The 12,563-nt window shown below is 40.3% G+C and overlaps 1 long non-coding RNA gene across 1 annotated transcript; it reads right to left on the reverse strand.

Annotated features, from left to right (window-relative positions):
* Positions 1-3,542: 3,542 nt before the first annotated feature.
* On the reverse strand, positions 3,543-12,338 carry LOC311189830. The gene is made up of 3 exons (XR_014617178.1): positions 12,324-12,338; positions 11,555-11,654; positions 3,543-3,689 (listed from the first exon to the last, which is right to left on the reverse strand). It is a non-coding gene; the product is annotated as an uncharacterized lncRNA (long non-coding RNA).
* Positions 12,339-12,563: the final 225 nt, after the last annotated feature.

The following is a 12,563-nucleotide window of genomic DNA, read 5'->3' on the forward strand; positions in this document are numbered from 1 at the left end:
AATTGAGGACTATAGATCATTCCTCTTACAGCTTTTTCATTCCACTCGGTGCTGCCAGAAAAGTGTGATAACTCATTATAACCTATACTTCAGGCAGCTATCAGATCAACCAAACACTGATCAGGCGATTACAAATACTGGAAAGTAATGTGATGTCTTGCAGAATGTATATCTCTGTGTCTCTTGGAAGTAAATATTTGTGTGATTAGAAGTGATCTTGGAGCACACCCTGACTGTAACCATGGCTTGGTCTCTCTTTCTCATGATCCCACATCATCTGGATCCTGTTCAAGGACTTTTGAGTGGTGAGAAATTGTGTAAATTGGCATTTCTATATGGTAAACTTCTCTAAAGTCTACCTAAGAATTAGGGGATGATCCTGAGAGAATCTGGAAAGTTCATAACATCCAAGACAAAGGCATACAGTACTTCTACAGTATTAAAACCAAAACAACTTCACCCAAAGGATCCATGATCCCTTTATAGCATCCTGTACAGCAAGAAGTTTTGTCCCACTGTCCAAGTCAGCTCTGCAGCCCCAGCCACATTCCTCCTCACTCTAAGTCTTTGCCCCAGGATGCTTCTGAGAAAGCAGGGCTGTGAACTCTTCCCCTTCTACCTCATCTGGGTGGTGAGAAAATAGGAAGGAGTGTACACTGCTTTGGGGCTTTTCACCTCCTCTCTCTCTGCCTTGGCCAGGTGTTACAGAAAGGGAAGTGAGGAGGGTAATGAATGCCCCTTTGCTCACACCTAGCCAGCAAAAAGGAGGGAAGCACTCTGAGTGGGATTTCCATTGCAGAGAGCATGTTGCTAGATAGCTGAGGTGATGGGAAGGGGGTTGTCCCACAAGAGGTGGGTAATGGGTAGGTAAGTAGCTAGAGGAGTCCCCTCCCTTTACCCCCCTCTCACACATTATAACCTCAAGGTTATTCTGTAAAGCAATTTCAAGTGCTACCCTGGACAGCCCAGAAACTGCCCTGTAAAGCCTTGTGAAGGTGTCATTGTGCCAGCTCCACACAGCTTACAGCAGAAAGAGTGCATCTTGTCCCTTTAAAATGACAGTCAAACGTGGCTTTGAACTGGGCTGCAGCAAAAAATACATCCCTCCAACACTTCATGCAGCATCATGACTGTTACTAATTGGAACAAATATATAATTTTAAGGGTCCACTCATATTCCACATGTCTGACAGAAATGGTATCTCTCTTACAAACGTATCATGTATTTTCCATTTGAAATGTCCAATGGTTTGTCTAGCTATGGTGAGAACACCAAATGCACAACGGGCTCATCCATGCTGACCAGCATGACACTGCTTAGTCCAAAGCTAGTTCCATGGAGCACGTGGCAATTCCAAACAGAAAATTCACTCTTCCCAAACGCTGTGACCAGTGGGAAGTCAATCTGACCACAAACCTAGAAAAGCCACCCCAGAGCTTCTTCAACTTACCAGGATGCCCATGGCCCCCAGTAAGTTGCTTTGGCTTGCAAGGCTGTGTTCATCGTCTCAGAGGGTGCTGCTCCCTCCACCAACTGTTGCCAGGGGCTGGTGACAGTGATTTGTGTTTGAGTTTCTCTGTGTGTGTGTGTTGGACTGAAAATATAAACGTTTAGACATAAAGAGTGGGAGGACGTGGGACTATGTATCTATGTGACATCTTGGTCCGTCTTGGCAAGAAACCTTTTCCATTTCTGTACTTGAAATCTTGTGAGAGCCTAATTAAAATTAATGGAGAAATAAAATGTCGGGGGAAAGCAGGGCAGCATAAAAATAGAATTGTGAACACTAGAAAATATTAGATCTCCATGAACTCTCTTACAATGCATTTTTTTTTCAAATGAGCAAACGAAAAAATATTGCTCTGGGACTTGCAAAAGTCTTCAAACTGTAATATAGTAAAAAGACTGTGATACTGTAATAAAACAATTAGTTTTACTTGACTTTTACCTCTCTGCAGTGCTGGAATCAGTAGCAAATACATAAATAAACAGCCTTCCCCATTCATCTCTCAGCCCAACAGTCTCTGAAACAGGAACCTCCTGGAGAGCATTCAGTCGAAATGATGGTGGAGCAGAGGTCCTAAGCACTTTGGTACCCACTGACATCCCTTCCCATGGCTGTCTCACTTTGTGTATCCACACAGTTCAGTGCAGAGTAGGCAGGAGCTGGTCAGAGGGTTTTTTCCAAGAGGTTGTAGGATGTACACGCTCTGTAAGAAATCTGCTTAAAACCTGGTTGTGCAATATGGCTCTATTCACATTTTAAGTCCACCTTGAGTCATGACACTGCAGGGGGAGGGACAGACACAAAAGCTAAGGAGTTTTAAAAAAATAAGACTTCAAACGCTGCTATGCACTCATTGTAAATATATCATTATGCAATGGAGTCACTATTGAAAAAAGTAAATTGGAGTTCCATAACATATGGCTTAGCTTGTGTCTATCTTTTTCCCTTTTTTTCCTTTTGTTTTGCAATGTTTGTTTTGAGGATAATTGCAACTCCTTGACACATTTGTGCTCTTGAGTTATTGGTACATATTCTTAAGCCATACCAACAGAGTTCAGATCAGGGAATGCTTAGTGAGATTGCCTGTCAGAGAGGATTTTAAGCAAAAAGCTCATAGCAACTTTTTTGCTCCACACAGTTCTATAATCCTCACAGAAATGAATGTTTAATTAATGAAATCTACACAAGCCATGGCCAAGTGAGCAATGAACTGTCAGTAAATTATCCCTAGTAGACAGAAGGAAAGAAAAAAAATCCCTCTGTGTTGTTGCAAGGGTACATTAAGGATGCCAAACAGAATGTAAGAAGCTAGTATTTCCTATCCCAACATACGTCTTGAGTCCAATTTAACACCTAGCAAATTTCCTCTTTATTGCACTCTTATCTGGGGTGCCTGGTGCCATCATGCACTCCTCTATGCTACACTCAGGCCACCTGTGGGTGTGTAGGCACACCACTGCCCTTGCTGGGCACCACAGATCAACTTTTTCTCTTCATGACAGGCTGAGGACACAGTTGTGAGGAGTGCAGTAGAAGGCTAGTGCTTCCTGCCTGTAAACCTCAGCTATTGGTTGTAATAAAAAACATACAATGATCTTATTTTGACACTAGATTATATTATTTGCTGAAAGCATGTGATGTAACTAACCATGGTTTAGAAGCTAACTGCAATGTACCTGTAAATTGCTTGGAAACACTTCTGCATTTACATGGAGCGATCTCTGAAAAGGCACGAGCTGTTAGCTACATTCATGAACTTTCGTTCCACCACATGCCAAATTATTTTAATCTTTTAAGTAACTGAGACATAGGCAAATACTGGAATGGGTTGCTTATTTATTTCTTAATCCTGAAAGATTTCCAAGGTCATTGGAGGCATTGGTTGAAATTTTCAGAGATGAATCATGTGCAAATCTAAAGACAGACAGACAGCTATCCCATACATGGTGCCAGCAAAATTTCCCTCTCGTGTCACAACCGCCATGGGCCAGACCTAAACTCAAAGGGTGTCTTTAGTGGTGAGAAAGTTCCATGGTCACTTTGGGCCAGACTGAACACCTCTGACAGCCTAGGGGTCTGCAACATGCTCTTCTGTAGGTGGACCCCCTAGGCCTGCTGCCATCAAATCTGGACTCTATTTTAACAGATATCAGATGCCTCTTGTCTGAAGATAAAATTTACCTAGAAGACAAGGTGAGAAAGACTTGTAACCTAAAAATCGCCTTAAAGCAGCTAGGCAGTTGAAAAGACATTTTGGTAGTACCAAGTATCTGTTATCATGTTTTAATTATTGTTAGCCTGGTGCATTGCAAGTTTGCAAAGCTGATGCAAGATAAAAGGGTCCTCCAGTGCTAACTATTTCCAGAACCCCAGCAAAAAGAGCTTCGCTACTGTTGTGTTCCTGTAAAAGCAGTATTCCTAACATGGCTTGCACTGCAGCCCACAAGCCTTGCTAGCACTTTGAAACATTATTTGTATGAGAAATGCCAGACCTGGCAATGTGGTGATATAATACACTAATAAAGCGAATTCTGTGCAATGTTCAATAGGAAAGATTTTTATTATTATTATTTTATGAAGAATTTTTATTTAATGTATTTTTTTCTTAAAAGCAGCAACACTGTATCACCCATAATAAATCATTCTCAGTGCTCGTTAATGACTTTGTTATCCATTTCCACCCTCTCTGTTTCTAAATTATGGAAACAAGTTTTGGAGTGCGGTGGGAGGCAGCTGAATGCTCCAGCATTGTGCTGTGAATCCAGAGCATTTTGTTAAACCTCTTGCACTCTTTCCAAAAAAACTAGAAATACTTTCATGGCAACGGACTACAAGGGGCTGTCTTTTTCTATAAAATTCTAAACACACACATTTTCCTTCCTGATTTTCTCTGCATGTGTCAAAGTTAGGCAGGAATTCTATAGCACTTAGTACTTGCTGATGTAGAAATGACTGCCAAATGAATGGTTTATACTGGAATATCTCATTATTTATATAAGTATGCTACAGTATGGACATTTAATTTAGTTCTCATTCCAAACCCATGACAAGTCACTTTGACACCTTTAAGAAACATTTCACATATGGTAAGATGCAGCATTCAAAACTGTAAAAGGAAAAAAATAGATGACTCAAATGAAAACAAAGATTGTTAAACAATCAAAGGAAATCCTTCAAGTTTGTAATAATACCTCTCAACCATTTACTGTTTGATAATTTTAATGATGAATTAACATTTCTGGGGATCATGGATGGTACAGTACATTTGGGGGGGGGGGCTCTTTTCACTCTCAAAAGACCTAGGGCGATATTCTGCATGCATTACTGGAAATGTCTTTTCGATTATGAGGAATGAAAGCTTCCATGGGAGATTCTGATATATTGGGGTGCTGCTGCAGATCTGAAAGTGAGGGAATCCAGGCACCAAGACCAGGTGCTGAGACAACCAGGTAGAGATTTGGTACTGCACCTGTACTCCCTCTGCCTCTCTCTTACCATCTCATAGTCTTTCACTTCATTAACAACATAATGCTGTTTATCCCCCACTCCACGTAAAAACACTGTTTTAGCCAAAAAAATATCTTTCCCATGAAACTAAATCAGACTACTTGTGCAATGGGGCTGACTGGAAAGTAGCACCAAAGCTTGATTTATGGTGTAGGCTAGGTGTGGAAGTTTTGGGTTTCAAAGCTGACAATTTATACAGAGCACCTGCTCTATGAAGTGTGAGTTTGAGCCATGAAGTCTGGCTTCGGAAGAGCAACTGTCTGGGTACTACCAAGCTTTGGGGTGCTCCTGCTCAGCACACTGGGTGGCCCATTTGCCAGGGTTCCTCACAGCAAGAAGCATATACTGGTGTTCCAACATGCAAATGACAATAAAGGCTAATAAGATTAAGTATAAGACTAGTAACACTGGGTTTGTGCTGGGTGAAAACCTGCCATGAACCATTTCCATACCTCCTTGCTTAGCTTCAAGAGACCTAAGGTGTGGGGCTTGAAAGTAAGCATGACCTCAGCATGCAGCTGAGGCACTTTGTGCTCATTGACCATGATCTGCACCAAAGACATTATGTCTTGCTACTTAAAGGGCAGCAAGCAGACAAACACATGTGGGGAAAGACTGCACTTATACTCAGATGGTTCTCCCAAGGCACCCCACCTTGGGGCTTCCTCATAACACTAGGCAAGTGCTTTTCAGCATTTGCCACCGAAATGAAAATTCACAGAGGTCCCTCAGTTGTGTAGCTCTTGCCTGGGGTTGCAGTGGCCTGCTCTCATTGTTCAGGATATGTACAAAAATACACACATAGAGGGAAATAGCTGGATATCACATAGGTATCAAGTAGACAGCAGGTTTTCTGTCTAGAAACACCTAGTGTATAATAAATAAGACAGCAGGAAATTGCCACTAAGACAAAGACTTAAAAGACACAAAACACAAGGTGTTTAAAGTGCATTTTGTTCATTCTTCTTTATAAAATTAAGCTTTGACAAACTCTTTTGAAGACCAAAGGCTTTTAGCCAACCTGAATAACATTACCCAATGTTACCAAAACAAAGATTAAATGCTGTCAGCTGTAACTTCCAAAGCTTTTTCTAATACCTGTTCCTTTTTCTTTTCCTACTCATCTGGATCTCCCCTAACTCCCATGTGCTCACATACCTTCATTCTCCACCCTGATCCTCACCCCCTCCATCACCACCATGAGTTGCTTCCTTGACTTTACATGCAGCAATCAAGTTTATCTTCCAAGAACATCTAAGAAAAAGGAGGGGAGAGACAACACATGGGTAGTTTTCCTAGGGCTTTTTGTGTTTTCCCCATCAGAATATGTTCTGTGTCCTGTCAAGGGGCACATGCACCTCCTCCCCATCCCAAGCCCTCCCATTGGGAAAGCAATCACCTACCAGGCCACCTGGGAAGGCTCCTCCAGCACATCCAGCAACTTTGCAGCCATGAGACCTACCGATGTACATGGGAGTCTCTTCATGAAGGCCAGTGTGGTTGCCTAGTCCAGGCCTCACATTTTAAGGTAATCTAGAATCTGTAAGAAGGGGACCTGTACTTTTTCCAAGGACGTTTGTGTGTATCCCAAGCCAGCTAGTTTGTTATAAGGAGTTGTAATGGAGTCCATGAATGTTCTTGCTAAATGGAAAATGAAAAGGGGCTACCCTACATTTAATGAAACAAAACACAAGTGAGTCAGTCTTTAAATCTTTCACCAGACAATTTCTCTCTCATAATGTGCTCTTTCTATCCACTAATTTGACAGTGTGTTCTTTTAAATGTAGGTATCTGATCGATGTCCCTGGGTAAGTTCATCTGGCTGATGAAACAAAACAGCAATATCTAATGACAACGTCTGGCACAGGTACAAACACAATCAGTCTCTCCCATTTATCTTGAGATTGCATGCAAAGCACTTTGAAATAAAAACACACTACATCTCTTCTATTTTTTGATGTTGAAAGATTTAAAAAGTGTAATCCACATTAAGCTTCTACATTTCACCAGCCAAGACTGACTGAAAAGTGTGTACTTTTAGACGGTAACTACTTGTTGCTACTAACTGTGCGACTGTGTGGGGCTTGTTGTTGGGCGGTTTTTTAACTCTTCCTTATGGAATTCCTGGAAGTGCTTTGCCAAATCATATGTAACATTTACTTCATATAACTTTTCTTTTCTCCAGTTTCTTAAATGAAGCCATTAAGTTAAAACTTGAAATGGAATCTTCTACATCAACCTTGAATGCTGATGAATAAACCACAAAATAGAGATGTGAAAAAGTCAAAAATGTGCATTTGAGAAATGTTTAGGTTATTCTTCATGTTTCTAAATCAGGCACAGTGTTTCTATTATTTACAACTGGATCTATGTGTTAGTTTTAGAGAGAATTTAGGAGATAATGATGCATGCTTTAGGTATTTAGTAAATCACAAACAATTATATATTTGTATCTTTGAACTTTGTTCCCATTGGTTCCACTAAAATCTTAAGTCCAGCAATGATTTCTATGCCTGGAGAAGTCCTACTGGGCAAGGTTTTGAACTGCCTTCTTGCAAAAAGCACCTTCAGAATACAGAATATGAGTCAGTATTTTTACCTAGTTACTCTGTTTTCAACACAAAGACTTCTAGCTGTTACTAAAACAGATTATTTAATCCCTTCTTCCCAACAAGTCACAGCATCTACCTCTATCTGCCATGGCTCCTTTTACTATTGCCCAGCTAACAGCAAAAAAATCTGGTGAACTTCTTCTTCATATACCTTTAGAATCATTTGAGAGTCAAAGAGAAGTAAACACATCCATATGTTTGTTTTTAGGTTTGCATCAGCAGAGACTCTGGTGGTATTAAGGAATGTCTAACTTAACACTGAACGGAGGGTTTTTTCCTCGCTCTGGCACATCAGAGAGAACATTGCAGTCCAGTGTAAATGCGATAGGGAATGTAGAAACACTGAATTAGACACATGTTCTGCTTTCTTCGTATGCTGAATCACCCTTGTCAGGAGCTTCTTTGGAGCCCTACTACAGCGGCAATCTGTCATTCACAGGAAGGAGCACGTGGAGTGTAAAATGCCATTACTGGAATTTATCAAGAGCAGCTTCTATAACCTGTTACACTGTAAAAGTGTTCACATTTTAGCATGCCAACAGAGCTTCAGCATCAATACCCTCAACAAATAGGAAGCACATGGCATATTAAGCTTGTTTCCTCTCAAGTCCATGGTTCAGTTTTAGAGGAATACATATGAAGAGAAAACCCAGGCACTAACTGCCCAGGTTAAAGAGGCAAGGCCCTTGCATGTGTGACTGAAGTGGGGAGTCACATGAAGCAAATGGACTTGGCAGCTCTCCCTTGCTCCTTTTTGTTTCCAAGGTTGAACAGCCCTCAGGAGATACCCAGAAAGTAATGTGATCTGCCAGTGACCATCTGTCCATGAAGTATACACAGTGTTGGAGTGAGGGAAGGAAAGGAAGGTTTCACAGGCAAGGTTGTTCAGCCTCACACAAATAAGACAGCGGTTCAGGTAACCATGTTGTGTCTCTGAATTGGAGACAGATAAAGAGAGTGCCAGAATTAAATTAATCTGCCCTTCAACTCCGGAGTTCAGAACTCGATTTGATTGGTTTTAATTCAGTGCTAGTGTCTCAATTCAGACTAATCTGTACTTTGACATGTCCAACAGGGTGAATCTTCTTCGTATGAAGTTGATATCTAGGTTGGACTCCTTTCTCCAAGGAACTCAGACACATGGAGAAAACCAATTCCCACTGGCTCTCATGGGGTTTGGTGTAGGTTCTCTTTTATTTGTTAGGGCATATTCTACAAGCAAAAAGGGGCTCAGGTGAATATGAGTACTTAGTACTTTGCATGTGGGAAGAGATGGCCCTTTTCCCCTTTATATGCTGCCGTAGATTTTAACTAATGAGAAGATACTCACTTATTATCTCTAATAAGCACTTATCTCTATTAATAGAATGCAAGGCAGTGGGGAATATGAAGAGAAGTCAAAAAAGCTTCTATGTTATGTTTCACTTCTGTGAAAATGGATACAGCAACATGTATTATTTTCTTTTGACTCCTTCACTGGCCTTCTTCCCTCAAGTTGATTTTACACCAATTATGTAAAATCATGGGTCATCAGTGAAGGTGTTACAGAAAATCTAAATACTATTTACTTAACTTGCTACCAAATTTTTCAACAAATCAGGTGGAAGTGAAAGAATTTAACTTGCACAGCAGTAAGGAGTATATTCTGCTTGTTTGTTCCAGATGTTCAGTAGCTCCACCACAACAAGGTGTGCTTGTCAACTCTATCGCACAGTTCAGCATTTGTCAAAGAAATAAATCTGATGCAGCAATATTCAGAAGTCTTTGTTTCAGCAAAATTCTATTAATCTAATGAGAAGAAGCAAAGAAAATCCAGGACATATTTATAAAAAGATTAAGTGTGTGTGTGCGTGTGCGTGTATGTACATGTATGAGTGCATGCGTACATATATGTATGTCCATGTACAACACACCAAGGCACACAAAGAGAAATCTTTCCTTTTTTTTCACTGTCTGATAAGCTATTGACTTACATGGAAGCTTTGTAAGGAATGAAGGCTTGAACTCCTGCAAGTATTTACCCTGAGTTTAAACTCTGAGTTTTAATCTGATTTTGACCTTCTGTGGCTCCGTGGTTTTAAAATAGCTCCTCCTACTTTACTGAGAATATAAGGTGTATCAAGCCAAAAAAGAAACAAGTCCCTTCAAATAAAGGTATTTTCTTGTTTTAAAAATAAAAGTTTTATCTGCATTTGCCATTTGCACTCTCTCTCATCTCCGTTATAAATCTAGAGTTGTCAATCTAAATGGTCAAATCCAGTACTGCTGGATTTTTAGTTTAGCAAATATTGGACAGTTTTACTCAAAATGTTCCACCCAATGTGCAAACCTACTATTCATTACTATTGCTAAATTGCATGGGTTCTTTGTAGAGTTTATCATTAAAAGATAGGATTACTAAAGTGCTAACTTTTAATGGAAGTTTGGATGACAAGAGTTGGCCCTTGGAAGTATGCTCATGTGGTTCTTTTGGTTTGTTTTACATGAAATGGGAAGGTTCTGCTGATTATTACAGAAATCTACATTCTCCCTTTTGTACATTAATGGGAAGGTTTTAGAAGGAAATATCTAGAGTTCTGTACCTAACAGATTTCATAAAACTATAAATTCTTGGCATGCTAGTGAGACATATTTAACTTATGTGTGCCTAATCTGTATTTTTACAGGATTTCGCTATCCAAGAGTTCTGCTAGCTACAGATTACTTCCACACAGAAACATACACATCTGGGTGTTAGCATCTGTGCAAGATTTGATTGGTTGCATACTTGCCTGGGAGTTTTCAGATGTGGGGGAAAAAAAATCTGTTTCTTGAGGACTATATAAGGAAATTGTTCAAGTCCTGACATGACATCATATTATTCAGCAGCAGATTATCAGCCTGCATCACCACATAGTGCACAGTAACTAGTTGTTTATTTAATGTATGGCAGGAAAAGTGCCTGCTTCATCAAACTCTACATGCAATGATCATTTAAACTTTGCTGCTTCCATAATGCCTTGGAAAAGTTCCCTTTATGCTCAAAATGATTGAGAGAAGATCACATTATGGGTCTCCAGAGATCAAATAAGACTTCTCAAAAGAAGAAGGATGATGTACATCTGCTTTAGTGTTGAAGGTTACATAATATCAACCATATCTCAACACCTTTGGATTCTTGAAAGACTACCCCAAGGGAAATATACACCAGGAACAAGATCTTACACTTCTTTGGTGCTCTTAGAAAATTCTAAAAGACATAACCAGAGAGATAAATGTTCATCTTCTTGTCCCCAAGGAACAGAATCAATTTAAAAGAGTCACAATTAATAATAATGTGACTTGTCTTCCTAAAAGCCTGCCTGAGATTGAAGACAAAAGGTTTTTGTATTGTTCAGGAACAGTTCCTCCTTGTGAAAATATCGGTCCTACAATACTGACAAGATCTGTGCCATTCCTGGTGGTCTGCCACTCTCTGTGCCAGAGGCCTAATTAGAAGATACCGTAAGACGTTCATCAACACGATTGAAAGATTTCAAAATTTTACTTCCATAAGCCTCCTTCTACTCCTTATTTTATGCCAAATCCTCTTTTCTTCTACTCTTGCAACCTCTTAAGAACACCAATCCAGAGCTCACAGACCTGTTGGGATTGTCTCCATTAACTTCTGCGAGCTCAGGGCACTTCCTCTACTACATAGCTAGGGTAGGAGTCTAGCAAAAATCTTTCATTTTCTGGACACATGCTACAAGGCTAAATAGACTGCATAGTTAGTGATGGTAAATACAAAGCATCTTTGACAGGATGGGAACAAGGTCCATAGGTGTTATCAAAATTCTGTCAATGATGCGTCACTCATTTACATAAAAGTTTTTGTCATGTGGGGTTGAATCACTCAGCCAAATTACTCACTAATATGAAACAAACAACTAAAAGCCCTCTAATTACCTGAATGTAACCAATGTGGTTTAGATTTATATTGCACACTTCTGCCTTGGAGTTGGCCATGGCTTATTCATCCAATAGATATTTTCTGAACCTTCCTCAGCTGGAGGGAAAAAATACAGCTATTACCTTTGCGAATGAGTTGGTGAAAATAAAAATAGCTCCTGGCTTCTTACTCCCTGTCTGTAGCCTCAGGACACAGAGCATTTTGAGGTAAGCACAGACACACTCAGTCTCCTTGAAGTCTCCCCAGATGAAACCATCCCCCATGACATAGTGTCCTCAAACATCCTGCAGCTGTGGAGGAAAGAGACGTCTTATCAGTGAAATTCATACTCTCCCATCCCTCCAGGAGTCTCTCACCTAGCTGAAGACTTTGTCTTATTTGAGAACAGAGATCACTGCAGTTATCCTGGGCTAGCCTCCAGCAATCCCAGGATCATCTTTAATATCTACAACCTTCTCTGAGACATTGCTGGGACAATGTTCGGTTCTTTTCTTTTGCAGTCTTTGTTCATTCTTTCTGCCCTGATCCCTTAAACTGATGGCCTCATCTCTGTACTCTCTATTCAAACGTCTCAAAGAACAGTTTGATGGATTAAGAGAACCATTTTCAGGCACAGCCCTCTCCTCGCTGAATTCATACCACTCACTTAGCTCTGCCAGCCACAAGTCTGGCATTCAATTTGGCACTGAGCACTTTTCCTTCCCTTATGTGCATTAAACATGCTCATTACACTACAGCTTCCACATCATAACTCATGTAACTCACCCAATTATACCTCTTTACTTTCTTCTCTTCTTGGAAGCTGAAGCTCTCTTCTTTACGATGACTGTAAGGCCCAGTTCCCAGACTTCTTCAATGCATGCCAAATTCTGCTGCCAACCTCCTTCCACTAGAAAAGAAACAGGAACACATCACCCTCACCCACAACTGTATTTGTTTCAGAATGCTGATCAGAAAAAAAAATCCTTTTGTTCTGTAAAATTCTTCCTGGGCTTTGTCCAGTTT

Source organism: Gallinula chloropus, assembly GCF_964237585.1.
Source record: "Gallinula chloropus genome assembly, chromosome: 3".
In the NCBI taxonomy this organism is placed as follows: Eukaryota; Metazoa; Chordata; class Aves; order Gruiformes; family Rallidae; genus Gallinula; species Gallinula chloropus.